Here is a 13,070-nt window from a genome sequence, read left to right on the forward strand (position 1 = left end):
TACCCTAGATGCAGTTGCACCCCTAAAAACTAAAAACATTTCTCATAAGAAACTAGCTCCCTGGTACACAGAAAATACCCGAGCTCTGAAGCAAGCTTCCATAAAATTGGAACGGAAATGGCGCCACACCAAACTGGAAGTCTTCCGACTAGCTTGGAAAGACAGTACTGTGCAGTACCGAAGAGCCCTTACTGCTGCTCGATCATCCTATTTTTCTAACTTAATTGAGGAAAATAAGAACAATCCAAAATTCCTTTTTGATAATGTTGCAAAGCTAACTAAAAAGCAGCATTCCCCAAGAGAGGATGACTTTCACTTTAGCAGTGATAAATTCATGAACTTCTTTGAGGAAAAGATTATGATTATTAGAAAGCAAATTACGGACTCCTCTTTAAATCTGCGTATTCCTTCAAAGCTCAGTTGTCCTGAGTCTGCACAACTCTGCCAGGACCTAGGATCAAGAGAGACGCTCAAGTATTTTAGTGCTATATCTCTTGACACAATGATGAAAATAATCATGGCCTCTAAACCTTCAAGCTGCATACTGGACCCTATTCCAACTAAACTACTGAAAGAGCTGCTTCCTGTGCTTGGCCCTCCTATGTTGAACATAATAAACAGCTCTCTATCCACCGGATGTGTACCAAACTCACTAAAAGTGGCAGTAATAAAGCCTCTCTTGAAAAAGCCAAACCTTGACCCAGAAAATATAAAAAACTATCGGCCTATATTGAATCTTCCATTCCTCTCAAATTTTAGAAAAGGCTGTTGCGCAGCAACTCACTGCCTTCCTGAAGACAAACAATGTATACGAAATGCTTCAGTCTGGTTTTAGACTCCATCATAGCACTGAGACGGCACTTGTGAAGGTGGTAAATGACATTTTAATGGCATCGGACCGAGGCTCTGCATCTGTCCTCGTGCTCCTAGACCTTAGTGCTGCTTTTGATACCATCGATCACCACATTCTTTTGGAGAGATTGGAAACCCAAATTGGTCTACACGGACAAGTTCTGGCCTGGTTTAGATCTTATCTGTCGGAAAGATATCAGTTTGTCTCTGTGAATGGTTTGTCCTCTGACAAATCAACTGTAAATTTCGGTGTTCCTCAAGGTTCCGTTTTAGGACCACTATTGTTTTCACTATATATTTGACCTCTTGGGGATGTTATTCGAAAACATAATGTTAACTTTCACTGCTATGCGGATGACACACAGCTGTACATTTCAATGAAACATGGTGAAGCCCCAAAATTGCCCTTGCTAGAAGCATGTGTTTCAGACATAAGGAAGTGGATGGCTGCAAACTTTCTACTTTTAAACTCGGACAAAACAGAGATGCTTGTTCTAGGTCCCAAGAAACAAAGAGATATTCTGTTGAATCTGACAATTAATCTTGATGGTTGTACAGTCGTCTCAAATAAAACTGTGAAGGACCTCGGCGTTACTCTGGACCCTGATCTCTCTTTTGAAGAACATATCAAGACCATTTCAAGGACAGCTTTTTTCTATCTACGTAACATTGCAAAAATCAGAAACTTTCTGTCCAAAAATGATGCAGAAAAATTAATCCATGCTTTTGTCACTTCTAGGTTAGACTACTGCAATGCTCTACTTTCTGGCTACCCGGATAAAGCACTAAATAAACTTCAGTTAGTGCTAAATACGGCTGCTAGAATCCTGACTAGAACCAAAAAATTTGATCATATTACTCCAGTGCTAGCCTCTCTACACTGGCTTCCTGTCAAAGCAAGGGCTGATTTCAAGGTTTTACTGCTAACCTACAAAGCATTACATGGGCTTGCTCCTACCTATCTCTCTGATTTGGTTCTGCCTTACATACCTACACGTACGCTACGGTCACAAGACGCAGGCCTCCTAATTGTCCCTAGAATTTCTAAGCAAAGAGCTGGAGGCAGGGCTTTCTCCTATAGAGCTCCATTTTTATGGAACGGTCTGCCTACCCATGTCAGAGACGCAAACTCGGTCTCAACCTTTAAGTCTTTACTGAAGACTCATCTCTTCAGTGGGATTCTCTGCCTCTAGCCCTATTACAGGGGCTGAGTCACTGGCTTACTGGGGCTCTCTCATGCCGTCCCTGGAGGGGGTGCGTCACCTGAGTGGGTTGATTCACTGATGTGGTCATCCTGTCTGGGTTGGCGCCCCCCCCCCCCCTTGGGTTGTGCCGTGGCGGAGGTTTTTGTGGGCTATACTCAGCCTTGTCTCAGGATGGTTTGGTTGGTGGTAAGTTGGTGGTTGTGGTGTGGGGGCTGTGCTTTGGCAAAGTGGGTGGGGTTATATCCTTCCTGTTTGGCCCTGTCCGGGGGTGTCCTCGGATGGGGCCACAGTGTCTCCTGACCCCTCCTGTCTCAGCCTCCAGTGTTTATGCTGCAGTAGTTTATGTGTCGGGGGGCTTGGGTCAGTTTGTTATATCTGGAGTACTTCTCCTGTCCTATTCGGTGTCCTGTGTGAATCTAAGTGTGCGTTCTCTAATTCTCTCCTTCTTTCTCTCTCTCGGAGGACCTGAGCCCTAGGACCATGCCCCAGGACTACCTGACATGATGACTCCTTGCTGTCCCTAGCCCACCTGACCGTGCTGCTGCTCCAGTTTCAACTGTTCTGCCTTATTATTATTTGACCATGCTGGTCATTTATGAACATTTGAACATCTTGGCCATGTTCTGTCATAATCGCCACCCGGCACAGCCAGAAGAGGACTGGCCACCCCACATAGCCTGGTTCCTCTCTAGGTTTCTTCCTAGGTTTTGGCCTTTCTAGGGAGTTCTTCCTAGCCACCGTGCTTCTACACCTGCATTGCTTGCTGTTTGGGGTTTTAGGCTGGGTTTCTGTACAGCACTTAGAGATATCAGCTGATGTACGAAGGGCTATATAAATAAATTAGATTTGATTTGTAGTATGAGTGTGTGAGGTCATTGGGTGTGAAGAATACTTTTTTGGTCCTCAAAAACCAACGGATGTGTGTTAATAGTTAAATAGACAGTAGGGCAGTCCCCAGAGAGCCTATCAGAGGGGAACAGAAACTAGAGGAACTTCATGCTTAATTTGTCTTCAACCCCACTTCACTCAAATGAAAGCACTGAACAAAACACTTGCTGTGAAACACACATAAAAATACACGTATTCTCCATTAGCCCAACTGGCATTCCTTACCTGCAGTGTGATTGTGCCTTGCCTGCATTTTGTATATGATGAACCTTAGAAACATTGCCAGGATGGAGCCGTTCACTACGACTACCACTGATATCCAGACAGGTAGTACTGGGGAGGAACATCGCTACTCCATTTTACAGGTTGGGATTCTGGTGGAAAAGGATGACAAAGTCCCCATAATACTGTATCAATGCTTCCTATCAGTGAGTATGCTGCATCCATCGCTAAGACAATGGGGAGGATATATAGCGCCATATCAATGCCATACTATAGAGAAGCCAGTGAAATAAATATTTTTCCTAAAAGAAGCACTTGCAGACAATAAGTGAGGACAACCAAGATCAGGGCTCTATTCAATCTGTATCGCTGTAGAAATGTAAAGGTAATTTCCTATTGCGCCGACATCTGCAGCATTTACCTTGAATGCATCTCTGCTAAAGTAGGTACATTGTCTTTAAATTCCATGCTGTAATGTTGAATTTCTGCGATACTGATTGAATAGAGCCCTTAGACAAACCAGAGCAGTGAAACTCACCTGTGTCTGGCTTTGGCTGAGGACTTGTCCAGCTGACGAGCAGGTTGTGCCCGGATTACAGGTCTTCTTTGCCATGTCGATGCCTGGTCATGTAATTAATGCCCACACTAGAGAAACCTGCTGCCTTACTCTGTCCTCATGGAGAGGTGTGTGTGTGTGCGTGCGAGCGTGCGTAAGAGCGAGCGAGTAAGAGCGAGCCAGAGAATAACATACAGTGAAACCATTTGGACCAGACAGAGAGAAAGAATTGAGGGGAAAGAAAGGGCAATGGGGGGAGGGACTTTTCAGTTCTTCCTTTTGTAGGAAAGGATGAATCACCAATGTGTCCCGAGAGAGATCAAATTTAAACCAGAAAAAAGTCATATTTGACTGGATAAGATGTGTTCAGCTGAGGGTGCACATAAAAGTGAATAAACATATGAAAGTTATGGGCACTGTTCAAATCTATTAACAACGATCATAGAAAATACATTTCTGAAGTGCAGCTTTCCAAGATATCAAACAAGTACAAAGTTGAAAGATATTCTTCCATGTATAAAAATAGAAACCCCCACCGTAGCAGCAGGCCATGCAACAAACATGAAACATGAGATTAAGAGCCCTGAGAATAGCATTGATATTATCATATAGTGAATTCAACATATGACAACATGAACTGTAATTAGTTTCAAGGTCAGGATTTGATTATAATACAAAGGGTACTGAATTTGAATCTAGGTTTAGGCCATTGACCTGAATTTAAAAAGATAGTATTTGTCACCGAACAAACCAGGCTTCAGTCATTTTCTACATTGATTCAGCGTGTTTCAAAATATGTCTAAATGACGGCAGTACAGCAGCAACTCTTAGTCAATGTCACAAGACATAGGTCAACTGAGTGCATGAAGAAAAAAGTAGTTAGGCTATTGACAAAACACACGTAAAATAAGAATTCCTGGAAGCTTGATCATTATTGCAGCATTTTCCCCCCTGAGGCTGATTTACTATATTGGACTGTAAATAAAGATTAAATTATTAAAATCTATCTGCATTAACCTCCCTCCTCCATTACCCTAACCCCATAGGCAACTCTTCACCCCCCCCCCCCCCCCCCCTCTTCCTCTATGGCACCTCTCTCAGGGCATGAAGAGTACAGGCTGCATGCTGATGAAGGGGAAGTCGTAGTGGTCTGGCAGACCCTGGTGAGCTGTGCTATTGGAAGTCCTCCCAGGAGAAGGGAGGGAGGTCGCCCTGCGTCGTGGGACCGTTCACCGCCTCCGCTCTGAACTCCTGCACCATGTGGAAATCAGTCACCTACAGAGAGAAACAGAGACAGATGTTTATTACATTATCGTAAAATATTTAGAGATCGAACTGAATGAACGCTAGTTAAAATTCTTCCTTGGTGTCATAGCATCCTCCTGGGCTGGGGTCTTTCTCCCTCAGGTCATTACGGCAACAGATGGACCTACCCTTGGAGTAGGGGTCATTTTTGTAGTCTGGAAGAGAAAGGAACACGGTTAACAGCTACTCAAAGTGAGAGCTGAGAGAATGTCGGGAGGAAATGAACTAAAGGAAATAACTAAAAGCTAACCAGAGTAATAAGAAATGGCCACAGGTAAAGGCAAGGAACGTAGGCTCCCCGTTGTATCTCATGATGTGTTTGAGGAAATATCTTGGCCCGGGGGCAGAGGTCATAGGAGAAGTCCTCCCCGTACTCCTCACACATCTTCCCATAGCCACTCAGGGTGTAGATCTTTGGGTGGAAAGGCACGTTATAGGAGGACCAGTAACCTGGGAGAGGAAGCTCTTGCTCAATTACCATCTCCCCCATGGATTTTATCCCTGCTAAGTTTATGCTTAAGATTTACATCTATTGGCAGTACTATATCCATATCCGTGTTCCTCACCCCTGCGCAGGGCCCGAGTTTGGTCAGAGAACTCCACAAGGCCAGGAATCTGCTCCACCACTGTCAGAGCCCCATCCTCTATACTGTGGCCCAGGGTCACTTTTCTCATGTCCACTATCATGTACTGGTTGTTATAGGTGCATAGAGAGAGAGGGAGAGTGAAGAAATGTGTGAAAAAATGCATTGGAAACTACTGTACTGTAGACCATTATCAGATGGATAAACCAGGACAAGATTTCAAATCAAATTTATTTGTCACATACACATGGTTAGCAGATGTTAATGCAAGTGTAGCGAAATGCTTGTGCTTCTAGTTCCGACAATGCAGTAATAACCAACGAGTAATCTAACCTAACAATTCCAAAACTACTACCTTATACACACACACAAGTGTAAAGGGATAAAGAATATGTACATAAAGATATGAATGAGTGATGGTACAGAACGGCATAGGCAAGATGCAGTAGATGGTATCGAGTACAGTATATACATATGAGATGAGTAATGTAGGGTATGTAAACAAAGTGGCATAGTTTAAAGTGGCTAGTGATACATGTATTACATAAAGATGCAGTATATGATATAGAATACAGTATATACATATACATATGAGATGAACAATGTAGGGTATGTAAACATTATATTAAGTAGCATTGTTTAAAGTGGCTAGTGATATATTTTACATCAATTTCCATCAATTCCCATTAATAAAGTGCTGGAGTTGAGTCAGTGTGTTGGCAGCAGCCACTCAATGTTAGTGGTGGCTGTTTAACAGTCTGATGGCCTTGAGATAGAAGCTGTTTTTCAGTCTCTCGGTCCCAGCTTTGATGCACCTGTACTGACCTCGCCTTCTGGATGATAGCGGAGTGAACAGGCAGTGGCTCGGGTGGTTATTGTCCTTGATGATCTTTATGGACTTCCTGTGACATTGGGTGCTGTAGGTGTCCTGGAGGGCAGGTAGTTTGCCCCCAGTGATGCGTTGTGCAGACCTCACTACCCTCTGGAGAGCCTTGCGGTTGTGGGCGGAGCAGCAGTTGCCGTACCAGGCGGTGATACAGCCCGACAGGATGCTCTCGATTGTGCATCTGTAGAAGTTTGTGAGTGCTTTTGGTGACAAGACAAATTTCTTCAGCCTCCTGAGGTTGAAGAGGAGCTGCTGCGCCTTCTTCACGATGCTGTATGTGTGGGTGGACCAATTCAGTTTGTCTGTGATGTGTACGCCGAGGAACTTAAAACTTACTACCCTCTCCACTACTGTCCCATCGATGTGGATAGGGGGGTGCTCCCTCTGCTGTTTCCTGAAGTCCACAATCATCTCCTTAGTTTTGTTGACGTTGAGTGTGAGGTTATTTTCCTGACACCACACTCCGAGGGCCCTCACCTCCTCCCTGTAGGCCGTCTCGTCGTTGTTGGTAATCAAGCCTACCACTGTAGTGTCGTCCGCAAACTTGATTATTGAGTTGGAGGCGTGCATGGCCACGCAGTCGTGGGTGAACAGGGAGTACAGGAGAGGGCTTAGAACGCACCCTTGTGGGGCCCCAGTGTTGAGGATCAGCGGGGTGGAGATGTTGTTACCTACCCTCACCACCTGGGGGCGGCCCGTCAGGAAGTCCAGTACCCAGTTGCACAGGGCGGGGTCGAGACCCAGGGTCTCGAGCTTGATGACGAGTTTGGAGGGTACTATGGTGTTAAATGCTGAGCTGTAGTCGATGAACAGCATTCTCACATAGCTATTCCTCTTGTCCAGATGGGTTAGGGCAGTGTGCAGTGTGGTTGAGATTGCATCGTCTGTGGACCTATTTGGGCGGTAAGCAAATTGGAGTGGGTCTAGGGTGTCAGGTAGGGTGGAGGTGGTATGGTCCTTGACTAGTCTCTCGAAGCACTTCATGATGACGGAAGTGAGTGCTACGGAAACGGGAACAATGGTGGCCCTCTTGAAGCATGTGGGAACAGCAGACTGGGATAAGGATTGATTGAATATGTCCGTAAACACACCAGCCAGTTGGTCTGCACATGCTCTGAGGGCGCGGCTGGGGATGCCACCTGGGCCTGCAGCCTTGCGAGGGATAACGCGTTTAAATGTTTTACTCACTTCGGCTGCAGTGAAGGAGAGTCCGCATGTTCTGGTTGCGGGCCGTGTCAGTGGCACTGTACTGTCCTCAAAGCGGGCAGAAAAGTTATTTAGTCTGCCTGGGAGCAAGACATCCTGGTCCGTGACGGGGCTGGTTTTCTTTTTGTAATCCGTGATTGACTGTAGACCCTGCCACATATCTCTTGTGTCTGAGCCGTTGAATTACGACTCTACTTTGTCTCTATACTGACGCTTAGCTTGTTTGATTGCCTTGCGGAGGGAATAGCTACACTGTTTGTATTCGGTCATGTTTCCGGTCACCTTGCCCTGGTTAAAAGCAGTGGTTCGCGCTTTCAGTTTCACGCGAATGCTGCCATCAATCCACGGTTTCTGGTTTAGGAATGTTTTAATCGTTAAACGACATCTTCAATGCACTTCCTAATGAACTCGCTCACCGAATCAGCGTATTCGTCAATGTTGTTGTTGGACGCAGTGCGGAACATATCCCATTTGTGTCATCCACCTCCCTCACCAGAGTTGTATCTGGAGAAGGTATTGGCCCACTGCTCCCCAGTGTGTGACAGGGTGTGGGCCAGACGCACCCTCTGCCAGGCCAGCAGGCTGTGGGGCATGACCTGGGAGAAGAGGGACGTGTTGAAGACGTTGTTGGTGGTCTGGGCCATCATCAGGCCACTGCCCAGGAGGTAGAAGTAATCCAGAGACACCAGGAAGCCTGTGTAGAGGGTGTTCTCACAGTATCTGTTTCTGTACTGATGAATTCTGAAGCATGTTAACAAAGGCTGAGAGGCTGTCATTGAGGTATCCATATGCATCCCCCTCTTTTTCTATCACTCCTTCTTTCAGTTGGACAGTCTTATGTGTAGCATCCCAGTACACTGTGGCTGCTTTCAACTCTGTAAAGCAGGCAATATACACATGTCAACTTTCAACATTAACATTAGAGTATTTCTTTCTATTGACATTATCAAGTAAAAATGTATTGGTCGTGTACACAGATTTACAGATGTTATTGCAGGTGCAGCGAAATGCTTATGTTTCTAGCTCCATTTGTGCAGGATAGCCAAAAAGTGAGTTTTCTTTAATGAAAACATTTAATGAAATTAATCATTACAGAAACACGAGCTTTGGAAATTCCTGGGTTTATCATTGATTTAAATGGATTCATTTCTGCACTTAATGGAACAAATTGTCTCGACCACAGTACAACCCTTTACGTTTCACTGTAAGTTTCACTATCTGAGATGTCAGCCTATTTCGTCTAGCCTACACGTATACACGCATTCGCTGTGTGTAATCAAATACAGCTCACAAAATAACTTCGGCTACAATGTTTCACTTTTACTTTCAGCACTGGCGAAAGTCGCAGCAACATAGAAAGAAAACAAAAGACTCAGCCTCTTCATTTCTGTTCGAAGAAAATACATATTTTAAATGCGTGATTTACAGATGAATGTTACCTGAATAAATCACACTATTCACAAAATAAAAACAGTGGGGAACTGAAAGTCTGGTTCTAGTTTATAGTTTCCTTAATGTTGGAGCCGGTGGGGAATTTATCACAAACGTGTTTTGAACAATATTAGCATTAGCAACGATAGTGGAATCAGTTATTTGCCTTCAAAATAAAAGTTCCTCATTGAAACTGACGCAAACTGATAAAAATAGTGGAATTATACCACAATTGGATTAGATAGTGCTAAACAAGTTTGGAATGTTGTTATATAAATTCAACAAAAAACTATTATTCGTTAATTTGACTAAAAAGTTAGTTGAAATTGCACTGCAGATGTCTTTCAATTCAGAATTGCATTGGGGGCATACTTATATGCACTGTACAGCAGTGGTGTAAAGTACTTAAGTAAAAATACTTTAAAGTACGTCTTAAATCGTTTTGTGGGTATCTGTACTTTACTTCACTATTAATATTTTTTTAACGTTTACTTTTACTTCACTACATTCCTAAAGAAAATAATGTACTTTTTACTCCATACATTTTCCCTGACACCCAAAAGTACTAGTTACATTTTGAATGCTTAGCAGGACAGGAAATAGTCCAATTCACACACTTATCAAGACAACACATGATCATCTCTACTTTCTCTGTTTTTGCAGACTCACTAAACACAAATGCATCATTTATAAATTATGTCTGAGTGTTGGAGTGTGCCCCTGGCTATCCGTACATTTTTTAAACAAGAAAATGGTGCTGTCTGCTTTGCTTAATATAAGGAATTTCTCATTATTTCTATTTTTACTTAAGTATATTTTAGAAATTACATCTACTTTTGATACTTAAGTATCTTTAGAACCAAATACTTTTAGACTTTTACTCAAGTAGTATTTTACTGGGTGACTTTCACTTTTACTTGAGTAACTTTCTATTAAGGTATCTATACTTTTACTCAAGTATGACATTTGGGTACTTTTCCACCACTGCTGTACAGCCTAATCTATGGATTGTGCACCCATGAAATGGGTTAGGCTGATGCCTACTCAGTGTCACGCACAGAACACAACTATAGTTAAATAAAGGTTAAATAAAAACAAATAAAAAATGTTAAAATGAGTTTACACAAATATTAGCATCTTAACTCTTATTGCAGGACTTTGACTGTGGGAATTCACCACGCTATTCAGCCTACTGTGTAGATTTTTGGTTTTTGGTGTGTAAACTCTTCACAGTTGTGTTCTGTGAGTGTCACTGAGTAGGCTGATACCCCATGTCTGGGTGCACAATCCATTGGTTAGGCTGTACAGTGCATAAACTGTAATTATGCGCCCAATGCAATTCTAAATTCAAATATATCCACATTAAAAAAATATATATTCTTCAAATGAACAAATCATTTTTTTGTTGAATTTATATAACAACATTCTAACCTTGTGTAGCATTATCTAGTCCAATTATGGTATATTTTCACAATTTTTATCAGTTTACATCCGTTACAATGACGGATTTTTATTTCAAAGACGAACCTGCTGTTGCACCTATTGTTGCTCTCGGGAATGTTGTTCATGACACACAATTTATCTCGATTGGTTACCCTCCATCTTGGATTTTTACCAGAAGCAAGATCCCATTGTATCAACCTACAAAGTGAAACAAGTATACTCCACTAAAGTCATTACATTATATGTACATACGGTACCAAATACATCATCCAGAATACGATTAATGATCGAACCCTAATTCCAATGAAGGAAAAGGAAATTTGACGCAAAAGAACTGTCCACCCCAGATGGGACTCGAACCCACAATCCCTGGCTTAGGAGGCCAGTGCCTTATCCATTAGGCCACTGGGGCGAGTGCGAGCAAACACGCGGGGGCGTGTCATTTTAAATTCAGCGTAATTCGTTAACGTTCATTTTCCAAGCACAGCATAGCATCATATAAAATCAAAATGTATTGGTCACATACACGTGTTTAGCAGATGTTATTAGGGGTGTAGCGAAGTGCTTGTGCTTCTAGCTCCAACAGTGCAGTAATATCTAACAAGTTACACAACATATACCCAATACACACAAATCTAAGTAGGAATTAAGACTATATACATATATGGTCGAGCAATGTCAGAGCAGAATGGACTAAAATACATTAGAATAGTATAGAACACAGCATATACATATCAGATGAGTAATGCAAGATATGTAAACATTATTAAGTGACTAAGATACCGTAGAAGGATAGAAAACAGTATATACATATCAGATGAGTAATGCCAGATATGTAAACATTATTAAGTGACGAAGATACCGTAGAAGAATAGAAAACAGTATATACATATCAGATGAGTAATGCCAGATATGTAAACATTATTAAGTGACTAAGATAACGTAGAAAAGTATAGAACACAGTACATATGAGATAAGTAATGCAAGACATGTAAACATTATTAAAGTGACCAGCGTTCCATTCCTTAAAGTGGACAGTGTTTTCTAGTCTATGCCTATAGGCAGCAGCCTCTAATGTGCTAGTGATGGCTGTTTAACAGTCTGATGGCTGTTGGGGACTGGGGACAGCAAGGAGTCATCAGGCCATGTAGTCCTGAGGCATGATGGTCCTAGGGCTCAGGTCCTCCGAGAGAGAGAAATAAATAAATAAAGGAGAGAAAGGGAGAGAGAATTAGAGAGAGCGCATACTTAAATTCACACAGGACACCGGATAAGACAGGAGAAGTACTCCAGATATAACAGACTGACCCTAGCCCCCCGACACAAACTACTGCAGCATAAATACTGGAGGCTGAGACAGGAGGGGTCTGGGGGCAGGGCCAAACAGGCCCTGCCCCCATAACCCACCCACTTTGCCAAAGCACAGCCCCACCCTCTGGAGAGCCTTGCGGTTGCAGGCGGTGCAGTTTCCATACCAAGCGGTGATACAGCCCGATAGGATGCTTTCAATTGTGCATCTGTAAACGTTTGTGAGGGTTTTTTATTGACAAGCCAAATTTCTTTAGCCTCCTAAGGTTGAAGAGGCTCTGTTGTGCCGCCTTCACCACTGCGGTCCCGTCAATGTTGATAGGAGGTGCACCCTCTGCTGTTTCCTGAAGTCCACGATCATCTCCTTTGTTTTGTTGACATTGAGTGAGAGGTTGTTTTCCAGGCATCACACTCCCAGAGCCCTCACCTCCTCCCTGTAGGCTGTCTCGTCATCATTGGTAATAAATCCTACTAATGTTGTGTCGTCTGCAGACTTGATGCGTGAGTTCGAGGGGTGCTTGGTAACACATTCATGGGTGAACAGGGAGTACAGGAGGGGGCTGAGCACGCACCATTGTTGGGCCCCTGTGTTGAGGATCAGCAGAGTGGAGGTGATGTTTCCTACCTTCACCACCTGGGGCAGCCCCTCAGGAAGTCCAGACCCAGGGCCTCAAGCTTAATGATGAGCTTGGAGGGTACTATGGTGTTGAATGTTGAGCTATAATCAATAAACAACATTCTTACATTCCTCTTGTCCAGATGGGATAGGGCAGTGTGCAGAGTGATGGCGATTGCATCGACTGTGGATCTATTGGGGCGGTAAGGAAATTGAAGTGGGTCTATGGTGGCAGGTAAGGTAGAGGTGATATATGACTAGTGACTATGACTAGTCTCTCAAAGCACTTCATGATGACAGAGTTGAGTGCTATGGGGCGATAGTCATTAAGTTCAGTTACCTTTGCTTTCTTGGGTACAGGAACAATGGTGGGCATCTTGAAGCCTGTGGGGACAGCAGACTGGGATAGGAAGATTGACTATGCCCGTGAACACACCAGCCAGCTGGTCTGCGCATGCTCTGAGGGCACGATTAGGGATGACGTCTGAGCCGGCAGCCCTGCGAGGGTTAACACTTTTACAGTGCCTTGCAAAAGTATTAATCCCCCTTGGCGTTTTCCCTATTTTGT

At 43.4% G+C, this 13,070-nt stretch overlaps 1 non-coding gene and 1 pseudogene across 1 annotated transcript; both read right to left on the minus strand.

Annotated features, from left to right (window-relative positions):
• Positions 1-4,820: 4,820 nt before the first annotated feature.
• Positions 4,821-9,255, minus strand: LOC110539170 (annotated as a pseudogene).
• Positions 9,256-10,917: 1,662 nt separating this feature from the next.
• On the minus strand, positions 10,918-10,990 carry trnar-ccu. Its single transcript has one exon. It is a non-coding gene; the product is annotated as a tRNA-Arg (tRNA).
• Between the last annotated feature and the right edge of the window lie 2,080 nt (positions 10,991-13,070).

Source organism: Oncorhynchus mykiss, chromosome 12, assembly GCF_013265735.2.
Source record: "Oncorhynchus mykiss isolate Arlee chromosome 12, USDA_OmykA_1.1, whole genome shotgun sequence".
Taxonomy (NCBI): Eukaryota; Metazoa; Chordata; class Actinopteri; order Salmoniformes; family Salmonidae; genus Oncorhynchus; species Oncorhynchus mykiss.